At 42.4% G+C, this 14,448-nt stretch overlaps 1 protein-coding gene across 10 annotated transcripts in view; it reads right to left on the bottom strand.

The window, feature by feature from the left end:
• The window catches only part of ERC2 (ELKS/RAB6-interacting/CAST family member 2), a 538,310-nt gene that overhangs the window by 416,904 nt on the left and 106,958 nt on the right, over positions 1-14,448 (bottom strand). The window lies entirely within an intron of this gene.

The following is a 14,448-nucleotide window of genomic DNA, read 5'->3' as shown; positions in this document are numbered from 1 at the left end:
CCAATTTCTTTACTGATGGCAATGATCACCTGTCAATTCGAAGAACAGTATGAAATCAGACCCCATATTTGCACTAAGGAATTACTTCCGAGTGAAGCATTTGAGCTACTAAATCTTGCCTTCAAGCCACTATGCCATTAAACAAAAATATCATATTTTGCCCTTCTTGCATATTTTTAATTTGTAGTCTTGACAACATTCACTCCATAAAATCAACAGATATGCAAAATGATATGAAATAAACAAAGATGTGTGAGGGCAGTGCCCATATCATTTTCTAGGTAGCTACCAGAAATATAATTGCATCAGCATGGTATCCCTAACACCAAAGAAAGAAAGAAGTATATACCAGTCATGGTTTCAATTAAGGCTGAGCTGCATTTCGCATTCATGAAGGTCATGTTTACTGTAGCCTGTTTGTGCAAACATTAGGTTCCATTTAAAACCCACAATATATGGAAAGCCAACATTTTATGGAGGAAGCTTTAAGCTTGGCCTTTAACTTGATGAGCTATATTTCCACCATACAGTGAGCTTTTGGTAGGATTAGGAAATGTCCTTCTCTGAGACCCTGGAAAGCAGCTGCCAATCAAAAGAGGAACAGACTTTAGCTAGAGCAGGGGTCTGCAACCCGCGGCTCCGGAGCCGCATGTGGCTCTTTTATACCTTTGCTTTGGCTCCGGGGCGGATACTAGCGAGGGGAGGAGGCGCATTGTGCGCCCCGACACTCCTCACTGTGGCGGGCACTGTACTGGCTGTGACGTCGCATGGGGGCGGTGCGTGCATTAGTCACGCACCGTCCCGACGTCACCTTCCCGCCCGCTGTCAGATCGTGGCTCCGGAGATATATTTGTTTTAAATGTCGCAATGGTTTTGCGGCTCCCAGTTGTTGTTTTTTCTTCGGAAACGGGTCCAAGTGGCTCTTTTTGTCTTAAAGGTTGCAGACCCCTGAGCTAGAGCAATGGTCTTTAGCTGGATTGACTATAAATGCTTATTCAGCAGAGAAGAAACAACTGTTCAATAAGACACTCTGTACAGGCTCCAGGCCCTTAAAAAAAAATACCCACTGTTTTTTATATAATCTTGACATTGACATATGTTCCAAAGCTGGGTGCTGGCATCAAATGATCCCTTAATATTGGTCTAAGCAAACCTTCCCCAATCTGATGCCCTCCAGATGTTTTCGACTATAAGCCAATTCATCACTGAGTGATGGTCATGATGGCTGAGGCTGATGGGGGTTCTGGTTCAACATATCTAGAGGGTACCAGGATGTGTAAAGCAATATACCAGGCGTACATGGTCTGGATTAACTGAACCTCTTTGCAGAAGCAAGTCGGATGCAAAACAACTGATTTCATCTCGAAGGGGGTGGCGGGTTAATCGCAAAAATGTGTTGATGCTATCTTAATTCTAAACAGATCCACCACTCACGGGGGCAGCAATCCTTTCCTGGGATCACGTCTCATGGAACTCAATGCATAGGATTGCATTGTTAAAACTAATTTCACTAGAGTGGATGCCTGTCTATACATGAAACTGGTATCTTCTCACTGGTGGAAAGCATTCATAAAGATTACCAAGTTTTATCGAAGAACAAGTCTTGCTCTGCAAAAGTAAATCCTGTCTCACTAGTGTTCTTTGAGACTTTGAATAAACCTGTGGATAGGGATGAAACATTGTGTACTTAAGACTTTCAAAAAGCTTTTGATACAGTTCCTCACCAAAAACTCCTGAGAAAGCTTAGCAGTCGTGGAATAAGGAGAGAGGTACTCTTATAGATCAGTAACTGCTTTAAAAAAACTGGAAGCAGAAAGTAAGAATAAATGACAGCTCTCACAACGGAGGCATGTGGAGTCCCCCCAAGGATTAGTATTGAGAGCTGTGCTTCTTAACGTTAGGGGTGAAAAGTGGAGTTTTGGAGTTAGGGGTGAAAAGTGAGGTAGTCAAGTTTGCTGGCAACACCAAATTGTTCAGGCTGGTAAACAACAAAAGGGGATTGTGAAGAGCTCAAAGGGGATCCCACCAAACTCAGTGAATGAGCAGTAAAATGACAAATGTAGTTCAGTTAAGCAACAGTAAAGTGATAAATATTGTGGCAAAAAAACCCCTATCTTCCCATGTGGATTAATGGGGCTAAATTGGCAGTGACTGACCAGGAACAAGATCTTTCCTCTAAAAAATGCAAATATATCAAAATAGGAAAAAAGAGAAGTCAGTTGACATTAACATTAAAAAGCAATTCATCAATCCTGACTTAAAAGTATTTAATGGTATACAAGGTGTTCTAAAAGTAACTATACACCTATGGACAGTGTATTTACAGTAGGTGTATAGTTGCTTTTCAAACACCCTGTATATTAATATAAGCAGTCCATATGTGCAACGATATCCAAATGTGATTGATGATTCTAAGATATATTTTCAGATGTAGAAAGGGCAATGAGATCTTCAACTAGTGAATAATGGATTGTGGGGGGTTGTCTTTATCCTTCCAACCTTGAAGTAAAGAGCACTTTGCACCCATAAGGGCTCATGGGGTCCACTTTTGTTGTCTATCTGCTAGCCCCTACATTGCAACCAACTACCAAAAAAAATTTCAAATTCACAGTCCATGGTCTCCCTATCATTCCTATACAACTTAGAATAATACTTTTGAAACTCTAAATGTATATCCTTTTACAACTTTATATACATTGCTGCATTCTTCCCGTATCAGTGGAGAACAACTGCAATTTTGTTTGTTTTAAACAGAATGCCAAAATCTTACCTAGCCTTTCTCCACTCTCAGCACCTTTGCTACTATGGAATTTTCTGCCACCAACTTGGCCATGGCCACTAATTTGAATAGCTTTGAAAGGGAGGGGTAAACAATCCACAAAGGCTATCAACAGCTACTAGTCATGATGGCTCTGTACTACCACTGCCCAATACTGGAAGCAGTATGCTTCGGAACACTTGGTGCTGATCCAGTCGGACTCTTCTTAAGTTTTATGTCACATTCTCATTTGAACACCTGTTACCCACAAAGGACTAAAATATTACCTGCAAATTAGGCCACAATGAATTAAGACTTTCACTTGCTACAGCATTTTTTGTTCATATACTGCCACATTCCAACATGGCCCCTGTTGCTGTTGTTTTAATGCAGACAAGTTACCAATCTCCAGAAACAAAAGTACAGTTACACAATCATGGTGCCTGTAAACTCCCATAGGCAGTTTTCTCCCTGCATACGAGCTGCCACCCACACCTTCTGATTCTCTAACAGCCTTGCTTTGTGTAATTCTCTTAGTTCTCTCGCACAGTTTCCTTCATTCTTGACAGCTATGCTTTGATTCTTCAAATTTTAATCTTTTCTGTTCTCACTAAAACACCATGTTAAATATGTTTTCAACTGGTAATAACAGTGTACTTGTAAGTGATGTGGGAACAAATGTTCAAGTATGTCCTACTGTAGTCCAAGTGAAAATAATTAGTTATTTAAAAAGTGTCACATTAATTTCATAAATGATAATCAATACTAAGTTTATGTATGAGAATAAAGTTTCAAGAATCGCAGCACAGCTGTCAGGAGAATATACTTCCTGTTTATATAATCTATATTCTAAAATATAATATCATGTAATATATTGCTCATGGCTTTCACTCTTAAATAAGCTCAGCAAACCCTTGCATGATTCATGTCATTGTTTTCCTCAGGAATACAATAGTCATACACTAATCATGTACAGTTCCAATGGCTATCATCAGTCTTTTACACCCTTCTTATTGTTTTTTCCCCCAATTTTGGGGGGGGACACATTTTATTGCTGCTATTGCTTTTAATGTCTTACAAATAAGAGAACTTAAGGAGACCTGGTGGATCGGGCCAAAGGTCCATCTAGTCCGGCACTTTGCTCTCACAGCGACCAACCAGATGCCTGCAGAAAGCCTGCAAGCAGGACATTGACTGCAACAGCACTCCTCCTACTTGCAATTCCCAACAGATGATCTTCAGAGGCATTGTGCCTCCAACGGTGGAGGTACAACATAGCAAGCGTAGCTAGCAACCACTATTTTCCATGAATTTGTGTAACTCAAAAGCTTTTTGAACACCTAAGTACACAATGTCAGTTCTGTGCAGAGTTTGAGGTCTTGTTAGAATGAAGTTATAAACTCAAACAAAAAAGCAGCCGGTCCCTGGCAGGGGCCCCCAACCCTCCAAGGCCCAGGGCAAGTTGCCCCCCCCCTGCACAGGCCTTCACAATTTTAACTGGATCACTTTTGTCTATACGCTTGTTGACACACTCAAATATTGCCAAAGGGTGAGTGAGATGGGACTTACCCTTGCAGAAGTCATGCTGGTTCTGCTCAGCAAGACTTCTTCTCCTGCATGCTTCATAATTTTATCTTTAATAATGCTTTCTACTAGCTTTCCTGGAACAGACATTAAGCTTGAAAAGGAGTGTTTCCCTGGGCATTTTGATCAGGGAGCAATAGTACATTCTTGGGGATATCACCACCCATAGTGATTCTGAGGAGGAGTCTGTCCCTTTGAGGATTTCTAGCTTGTTAGACTCCATGTTCTTGGTGATGCAACACTACCTCCAGTATGCCTTTCCCACTAGTTCTCTCCATTCCACCTGTTATGCACACTATATCCATGCTTTGCTTAAAACCAAGCACTCCAGTTTGCCGAATATAAAAAAGTCACCAACTGGTGTCTCCCAATCCCCCATCCCTACTGAAACCTGCAACCTAGGCCCTATACCCCATACCCAACGCTCAGGACATACTTTTCAAAGACACGGTTGCAAGAATTTCCTTGGAGAGAGTGCAAAGTTATATGCAAGGCTTTGTTTTCTGTGCTTCCACAATAATTTTTCTTTGGCGTATTCTGTATAGTTTGTATAGTTCAAATGGCTGGCAACAGCACACAATCATGTTGGCATGTCCCAGGGTCAGTAATTACCACAGCATTGCACATGATTTTCAAACTTCAGAAAAATATTTTTTGTTACTCTCTTCACATTAATGTATGCCAAACACATATTGTAGGGAAACAATATTTGCAATTGCCCATTGACATAGCTTCCTTTCCAATCAATATATATTTATAAGCAGCAGATGTTCACTTCAAATAACATCACTTTTATAGCTCAATTCAGCTGGGGACAAAATTATTATACAAATGAGCTCATGAGATTCCAATAATAATAATAATAATAGCTTCTGGTCTATTCTAAGAATATTTACATACAAATAATCCTACTCATGGCCTCCAACATCCAAATTTGTGTAAGAAATTATACTTAAACAAGAATATTGGTGTGGCACGTTGTGATAAGAAGATACTTGAAGATAAGTGTTTCCTGTAGTGTAGTACACATCCCACTTGGGTCCACGAAAGGATTTCAAAGGAGACACAGTATTTGCTCTAGTCTAGAAAAAATAGTATTATCAGAACTACTCCAAAACTATCTCTGCCCAAGTAGTAATCAAAGGGGGTACATGGTTATTGTAAGTTTGGGAAACATTACTTTAGATTATTTGATTCCTGCAGATGTGCAAGTATAGCTACATTTTTTTCCGGATGAAGATTACCATATTGCTTGGGCATTGGCACAATCCTATAGCAACAGATGTTGGCTCACAATAGTTCACTACCATGTAAGTGCAGATAGGGAAGCGGGTGGCGCTGTGGGTTAAACCACAGAGCCTAGGACTTGCCGATCAGAAGGTCAGCGGTTCAAATCTCCGCGATGGGGTGAGCTCCCGTTGCTCGGTCCCTGCTCCTGCCAATGTAGCAGTTCGAAAGCATGTCAGAGTGCAAGTAGATAAATACGTACTGCTCCGGCGGGAAGGTAAATGGCATTTCCGTGCACTGCTCTAGTTTGCCAGAAGCGGCTTAGTCATGCTGGCCACATGACCCGGAAGCTGTACTCCGGCTCCCTCAGCCAATAAAGCGAGATGAGCGCCACAACCCCAGAGTCGTCCACGACTGGACCTAATGGCCAGGGGTCCCTTTACCTTTACCTTTAAGTGCAGATAGAAAGACAACCTCAATTTACCAATCTAAAAAAATTCCTTGTTGGATTAGTGAGCCTGTTTAGATGGTGGCTGTTTTAAATTGCTGTAAATCTCTGATACATTTGATTTTTTTTTAAAATATTTTTATTGCATTTTTTCCAGATAGATTTGAACAGCACAGAAAAACAGAGAAAACAAGAAAAGAAAAAAGACAGATTATTAACAAAGCTTGTTTCAATCCATCATCGGACTTCCCCACATCTCCCGAACAATGCATTCTCAAATAATGTATTTATCAGCAAATTATAACCTTGTTTCATATGTTTCTTTTGTACTTTCGATTGCATATTAAGTTTAAATTACTTATTGTCCAAATTATTCAATAAACACAAATGTTATCCTTTTTTAAAGTTTAAACATTGGTACTTTCATTATTATTATCTAATTTCATATTTATACCACTCTCATTGCTGGGGCTATCCTTCCAAATCGTACGAAATCCTATAGTTCATATAACTTATATAGTTTTTGCAAATAGTCTTTAAATTTCTTCCAGTCCTCCTCCATTGCTTCTTCTCCCAGATCTCGGATCTTGGCAGTCATCTCGGCCAACTCCATATAGTCAATCAATTGCATTTGCCACTCTTCCAGTGTGGGTAAATCTTGAGTCTTCCAATATTTAGCAATAAGAATTCTTGCTGCTGTGGTTGCATACATAAAAAACGTTCTGTCCTTCTTTAACACCTTTTGGCCCATAATGCCCAAGAGGAAGGCCTCCGGTTTCTTAGGAAAGGTGTACTTAAACACCTTTTTTAACTCATTATAAATCATTTCCCAGAAGGCCTTCACTCTTGGACAGGTCCACCAAAGGTGATAGAATGTTCCTTCAGCCTCCTTACACTTCCAACATTTGTTATCAGACAAATGGTATATCTTAGCAAGCTTGACTGGGGTCATGTACCACCTGTATATCATTTTCATAATGTTTTCTTTCAAGGCATTACATGCCGTAAATTTCATACCGGTGGTCCATAACCTTTCCCAGTCTTCAAACATGATATTGTACCCAATGTCTTGAGCCCACTTTATCATGGCTGATTTAACTGTCTCATCCTGTGTATTCCATTTAAGCAGCAAGTTATACATTCTCGACAATACCTTAGTCTTAGGTTCTAACAACTCTGTCTCAAGTTTCGATTTTTCCACCTGGAATCCTATTTTTTTATCCAACTTAACAACCTCATTAATTTGGGCATAATGGAACCAATCTTGCACCTTGTCCTTTAGTTTTTCAAAGCTCTGCAACCTCCAATTATCTCCAATATTTTCTATTATTTCCCAATATTTCGGCCAACCGGCCTCCATATTGGGTTTTTTACGTGCCTTGGCCTCTATTGGTGATAGCCACCTCGGAGTCTTACTTTCAAGTAAGTCTTTGTATTTCATCCAGACCGTAAAAATTGCTTTCCTGACAATATGGCTTTTAAACATTCCATGTGTTTTTACCTTGCCGTACCACAAATACGCATGCCATCCTAGCGAGTTATTGAAACCTTCCAGGTCTAGGACATCTGTATTCTCTAGTAAAAACCAATCTTTCAACCAGCAGAAGGCTGCTGCTTCGTAGTATAACCTTAAGTCTGGCAGGGCAAACCCCCCTCTTTCTTTTGCGTCAGTTAGTATTTTAAACTTTATTCGGGGCTTTTTGCCCTGCCAGACAAACTTTGAAATATCCCTCTGCCACTTTCTAAAACATTCCACTCTGTCCACGACCTGCAAGGTTTGAAACAAAAACAACATTTTTGGCAAAACGTTCATCTTTACAGCAGCAATTCGGCCCAGCAAGGAAAGCTTCAATCTTGACCAGGTTTCTAAGTTTTTCTTAACTTCAGACCAACATTTTTCATAATTGTCTTTAAACAAATTCAAATTTTTAGGCGTCAAGTTTACCCCCAGGTATTTCACTTTCTTAACCACATTTAGCTCTGTTTCCTTCTGAAACCCCTCTATTTCTGAGAGCGTCAAGTTTTTCCCCAAAACTTTAGTTTTTTGTTTATTCAACTTAAATCCTGCCACCCGACCAAATTCATGAATCAGTTCTAAAACTCTTTTTGTACTGGATTCTGGCTCCTGTAGTGTTAGAACTAAGTCATCTGCAAATGCTTTCAGTTTATATTGTTTCACTCCGACCGTAATCCCTTGTATTTGCCGGTCCCTCCTAATCATGTTCAGCAGCACCTCCAGGACTGATATAAATAATAGGGGCGATAGGGGGCACCCCTGGCGTGTTCCTTTTTGAATATGGAACTCCTCTGTCACCACATTGTTCACTATCAACTTAGCTTTTTGTTCTGAATAAATCGCTTCTATACTATTTTCAAACCCCCGTCCCACTCCCATCCCTTCCAAGTTTCCCTTCATAAATTTCCAAGAAATGTTGTCAAAGGCCTTCTCTGCGTCAATAAAGATTAAGACTGCTTTGGTGTTAATGTTTGTTTGCAAAAGTTCCAGGATATCTATAATATTCCTAGTATTGTCAAACAAATGCCTACCAGGGAGAAAGCCTGCTTGGTCCTTATGAATTACTTCATTTAAAACCTTTTTAAATCTACTTGCCAAAATCTCTGATACATTTGACAGTAGCACATGATAAAAAGGAAGCAGCAGTTAGCCCAGGTAGTAAAGGAGTGTTTTAACATCAGCCATACTAAGCGTCAGAGTGCAAGTAGATAAATAAATAGGTACTGCTCCGGCGGGAAGGTAAACGGCGTTTCTGTGCACTGCTCTGGTTTCGCCAGAAGCAGCTTAGTCATGCTGGCCACATGACCCAGAAAAACTGTCTGTGGACAAACACCGGCTCCCTCGGCCAGTAAAGCGAGGTAAGCATCACAACCCCAGAGCCGTCCTCGACTGGACCTAACAGTCAGGGGTACCTTTACCAAACGCATAAAAACTATTTTTTTTCCTCTTTTTTTTTTGAAGCTGGTAAAATGCGGTCTTGACTATGCTACCACTCAGTGGATTTGTAACTGGCTGACTGACCGAACCCAAAGGGTGCTCATCAATGGTTCCTCTTCATCCTGGAGAAGAGTGACTAGTGGGGTGCCACAGGGTTCTGTCTTGGGCCCGGTCTTATTCAACATCTTTATCAACGACTTGGATGATGGACTCAAGGGCATCCTGATCAAATTTGCAGATGACACCAAACTGGGAGGGGTGGCTAACACCCCAGAGGACAGGATCACACTTCAAAACGACCTTGACAGATTAGAGAACTGGGCAAAAACAAACAAAATGAATTTTAACAGGGAGAAATGTAAAGTATTGCACTTGGGCAAAAAAAATGAGAGGCACAAATACAAGATGGGTGACACCTGGCATGAGAGCAGTACATGTGAAAAGGATCTAGGAGTCTTGGTTGACCACAAACTTGACATGAGCCAACAGTGTGACGCAGCAGCTAAAAAAGCCAATGCAATTCTGGGCTGCATCAATAGGAGTATAGCATCTAGATCAGGGGTGCCCAAACTTTTTTCAAGGAGGGCCAGATTTGATGAAGTGAAGGACCGTGAGGGCCAACCAAAGTTGTTGCGCTTTTTTTAGGATTGAAATTGTTGAGCTTTTTTTTTTTAGGGTTGAAGTTGTTGAGGGTTTTTTTGAGGATTTTACCCCATAAACTGCCGAAGGGGCCGGATTAGGCCCCCGAAATGGACTTTGGACATGTCTGTGGTAGAGCCTTTGGCCAACAAGGGAATCAAAGGTGTGCTAAAGGTGGGAAAGGAGACTGCAGAGGAGCTGAACGGATTATTTGCATCTGTCTTCAGAGCAGAAGACTCGCGAGTAACATAAAAGTAATAAGAAGAGATGCGAGCTGGGAAGGGCAACAGAAGGGCGCGGCCGGGCGGCGACTCACCTCGCAGGGGGTGCGCCATCCCTTTGGCCCAGGCGAGGCGGCGGCGGCTGCTCAGCGACCTCCTTGCCCGTCTCCTCATGAGGGAAACGCGGCAGCGGCGTCGGGGCGCCTCCGGCGGAGCAAGGCCGCTGGCCTGCCTTCCCCTCCGCCTTCCTCCTTTTCGCCGCGCCGCCTGCACCTCCGCTGCCTCCCGCTCTCGGCGGGCCCTCCCAGGCATCGGGCTCCGAGGGCGAAGGCACTCCTCCTCGGCCCCACTCCACCACGCCCATCTGCAGCACGGCCCCCGCCGCCACGCTCCCGCCAGCCACCCTGGCCGCTTCGCCCGCCTCCTCCTCGGGCTCGAAGCCCAGGTTGTCCCAGCTCCAGGCCTGCCTCGAGCAAGACGAGAGCGGCGGCAACGGCGAGCAAGACGAAGGAGGAGGAGAAGGAGAAGAAGCGGCAGCGGCGACTCCGCCGCCGCCGCCGCTGCCCGGCGGGTCCCGCAGCCGCCCCAGCTCCAGATGCTCCAGGCCGCCGGGAGGGCAAAGTCCCGCTATGGCCCCCCGACCCTGGACGAAGGCCGCCGCCGCCTCAGAAATTTTCTCTCAGGCCGGCCGAGTAACAGCGCGGGAAGGGAGCGCCTTCGCTTTCTCCACCATCCACCTTCCAGCCCCCATCCCCGCCCACAGCACGCCGCCTCACAGGGGGAAGCGGGCTGGCAGCTACACGGGCCACATGACGAGGTCTGGCGGGCCGGATTCGGCCCGCGGGCCTTGTGTTTGACACCCGTGATCTAGATCAAGGGAAGTAATAGTGCCACTGTATTCTGCTCTGGTCAGACCTCACCTGGAGTACTGTGTCCAGTTCTGGGCACCACAGTTCAAGAAGGACACGGACAAACTGGAACGTGTCCAGAGGAGGGCAACCAAAATGGTCAAAGGCCTGGAAACGATGCCTTATGAGGAACGGCTAAGGGAGCTGGGCATGTTTAGCCTGGAGAAGAGGAGGTTAAGAGGTGATATGATAGCCATGTTCAAATATAGAAAAGGATGTCACATAGAGGAGGGAGAAAGGTTGTTTTCTGCTGCTCCAGAGAAGCGGACACGGAGCAATGGATCCAAACTACAAGAAAGAAGATTCCACCTAAACATTAGGAAGAACTTCCTGACAGTAAGAGCTGTTCGACAGTGGAATTTGCTGCCAAGGAGTGTGGTGGAGTCTCCTACTTTGGAGGTCTTTAAGCAGAGGCTTGACAACCATATGTCAGGAGTGCTCTGATGGTGTTTCCTGCTTGGCAGGGGGTTGGACTCGATGGCCCTTGTGGTCTCTTCCAACTCTATGATTCTATGATTCTATGATTCTCTCAGTCATGCTAGATATTTATTTTGTTCCATTTACTATCTTTGTATCAGTGGTGTACATCACAACAAGGAAGGTTGCCGTTCTTTTCATAATATTCATAGGTGGTTCATTTTGGGGGTGTTCTGTCCATAAGTGAGAAGACTTACGGGCTGAGTTTGGCCATAGCTTATGTGAAGGCAGAATTGCGTGTTCATTCCAACATCAGTCAGCACTGCTTTCTGTTTTACAATACTATTTAGCAAAAATGAGTTGGAGGAGGCAGGCAAGAGTAGCACCAAGCATGCTTTTAAATTGTTTATAAAAATTTACAAAAGTAGTGTTATTTTGTTAGTCATACCCACTCTGAAAACTGAAACAACTGTATAGTTTAAAGGGGGGGCACACGACATTAGCAGCCTGTTTTGCAATTCTCTATTAAAATAATTAAAACAAAACTAGATTAAATCAGCCTTTGCCAACCTGGTACCCCACAGATGTTTTGAGCTACAAATGATTATTATTCCAGAGCTTCATTTTAAGCCAATTGTAAGCTTAAATGGCTGTTCAACAATCTCTGCAAAGAAAGACAACACTCCTTCCATAGCAATCCACATTGTGTACAACCTCAAGTAACACAAGTTGTTTTTTTAAAAAATAGTTTCATATTTATTTATTTTTAATACCATTTATATACCACTTGGTTGTAGAAGACATTGCAAGTCACAGAAATTGTTGGCATACTAAATCAACCAAAATGGAAGAATTTTGTCACAGTCTGACAGCAAGCCCTGTAGAATAAAAAAATAGTTTTTTTAAAAAGTCAGGTGGTAATCGTAATAAAGGGACAGAATCATGTTCTTTTACCTTCCACTGAGCCCCAGGTTGAATAGCAAGTGCTATTTTCTTCCATAAATTTATTCTCATTCTTTTTCTATTTCATGTTCTGTATGTTTTCCAAGGCAACATGGATTTCAGCCTCTGGGAACGATGGAAAAAGCTGCATTCCAATAGCCTACACCTTTTACCACAATCTAAAATATTTCTCACTCTCAAGTTCAACTTTAGCAGTGATGATAATTCACCTTTAACTTAGTCATCACACTAATAACATTAGTCATTTCATTTTTCTGGGTAGCGCTTTGTACAAATTCATCCTTAGAAAATTGCTCATTAGATTTGCCTGCCAGTAAACTGAGTGTTTTTGAAAAATGCATTTCCTTTTCCAGGCAAGGTTTTGACAGGTCATTTGTTGGAGAAATCATTGGAAAATGTTTATTCCCCCTTTTAAAATATCGTGCACATCTGCAGAATGTTCCAATATATGAAATATGTAGGACTCATATTAGAACCTTGTTTGGTACATGGTAGTAATTCTTCCTGGAAAGTTTCGGTGTTTTGTTTAGTAGCAATAAAGGGTTGTTTTACAATAACACGAAAGCTAAAAGGAATAATTTCAAAGAAACTTAGGGAGATGGTGTATGGTGTACTTAGGTGGCGTGTATGGGGAAGTGTGGTACCTATGGTGGGGGGGGCGCTTCATGCTTCAGGGGAAGTTTGTCAATCTTTGGTGCCCACCCTGCACTCAGCTCTTACCTGTGGCTCTTAGAAGGTTCTCTGCATGTGACAGTGGCCACATCCTGCAAATGGCTATTCCCTCATTGTTTCCCTGACCATGAAACTGATAACTACCCCCAGCACAGCACTCCTTTGGCCCCAACCCAGTTTGGAACCACTTTCAATTTTAAAAGAGGGAGAAAGGGGTCCTCATAGGTTTTCTGCTATATGGAACACTCTCTTCAACCTTTTTCGAGCCCTTGGAACAGGATGAGCTAGGAGACTTCAAACAAAACTTGCATTTTAGTAATTTTAAGAGGGGCAGGCACTGTATTCAGAAAGAAATCCAAGCACTGTATTCAGAAAGAAACGCAAACAATATACTAAACTGAAAATCCTCCTCAGTAGAGTTCCAGTGCCAAGCACTTAGCAATAAGGCGGCCTCCTCATTAAACATATATGCCCCACCCCTCAAATTTCTGAGGTGGTTTTAACCTCAGTTTCAACTGAAAAGACCTATCTATGCACTGAATTCACACAGTACTTAACTACAGACTGAGAGTGACAAGGTGGGACGGGACCTTGTGGCCCTCCAGATGTTGTTGGACTCCAACTCTCATCAGCACCAGCCAATGTGGCTAACAGTCAGAGATAATGGGAGTTGTTGTCCAGCAATGCCAGGAGGCCACAGCTTAGCTTCCCATGGTATAAGCAATATCCATTTTTATTGCTTTATTGTGACTGGCAGTTATAAGATTTTGTCTGGTGCAAGTCACTCCCAGTCTCAAGCAGGCAAGCTTTAAGCAGAATGCACATTCCCCCTCAGCTTTCCTCATCATTTGGTGTTCAGAATAATTTAAAGAATTTATACACGCTCCTGGTGGTATCATTTTTTAAACTTGCATCATACAAACATGGAAAGGGAAACGGGGCTAGAATGAAATGTGATGTTACACCACAGCAACAGACTAGCACTTGTTTGCAGTTTGTTCCCATCTCTGTTAATTGGTGAATAAGAGTAAGTAGCCTGCCTTGTTAGGATGGAGCACCAATGCACAAAATGAATAGGGCTCATTCTGCTGCCTCAGGTTTCAGAATCACAGCCTTTGACTAAGTCTAGTACTTTCAGACCATGACAAATAAGCTTTAGAGTTCAAACAGAATCCAAAGGGTGGCAAAAGAAAAGAAAACTGGTGCTAATTCTAACCAGCACCTCTGAATTTAGAGACGTAAACTCAAAACATCCACACACCTGCGTCCATATTCAATGCATCAACTTGAGTCAAAAAACTTCTGAAGGCAATGAATACGCTGGCTGTTGCAACCCAGCTTCAAGAACTTCCTACTGCAGCACAGAGCGTGACATTTTTGAAGTTTCAATCAAGATTCTGCATTTATGAAAAAAAGAAAACCTATTAAATGAGCCAAAAACATCAAGGGCTGCATGAAAGCTAATCTTCAACATGAGGAAAAGGTTACTGAATGGAACAATAATGAAGACTTGTAAGAGTAACAAATATTTGTCAAGATTAAATGGTACTAATAAAATATTTACAAAATTTTGCCAGCCTGTCACATATGGATTTCCCTATCCACCATTATTCGGGTTGAAACCCAAGACAATTTCAAACCTCTGTGTGTGTGTGTGT

This window comes from Podarcis bocagei (genome assembly GCF_964188305.1).
Source record: "Podarcis bocagei genome assembly, chromosome: 2".
Lineage (NCBI taxonomy): Eukaryota > Metazoa > Chordata > Lepidosauria > Squamata > Lacertidae > Podarcis > Podarcis bocagei.
This window is presented reverse-complemented; position numbering and strand designations above follow the sequence as displayed.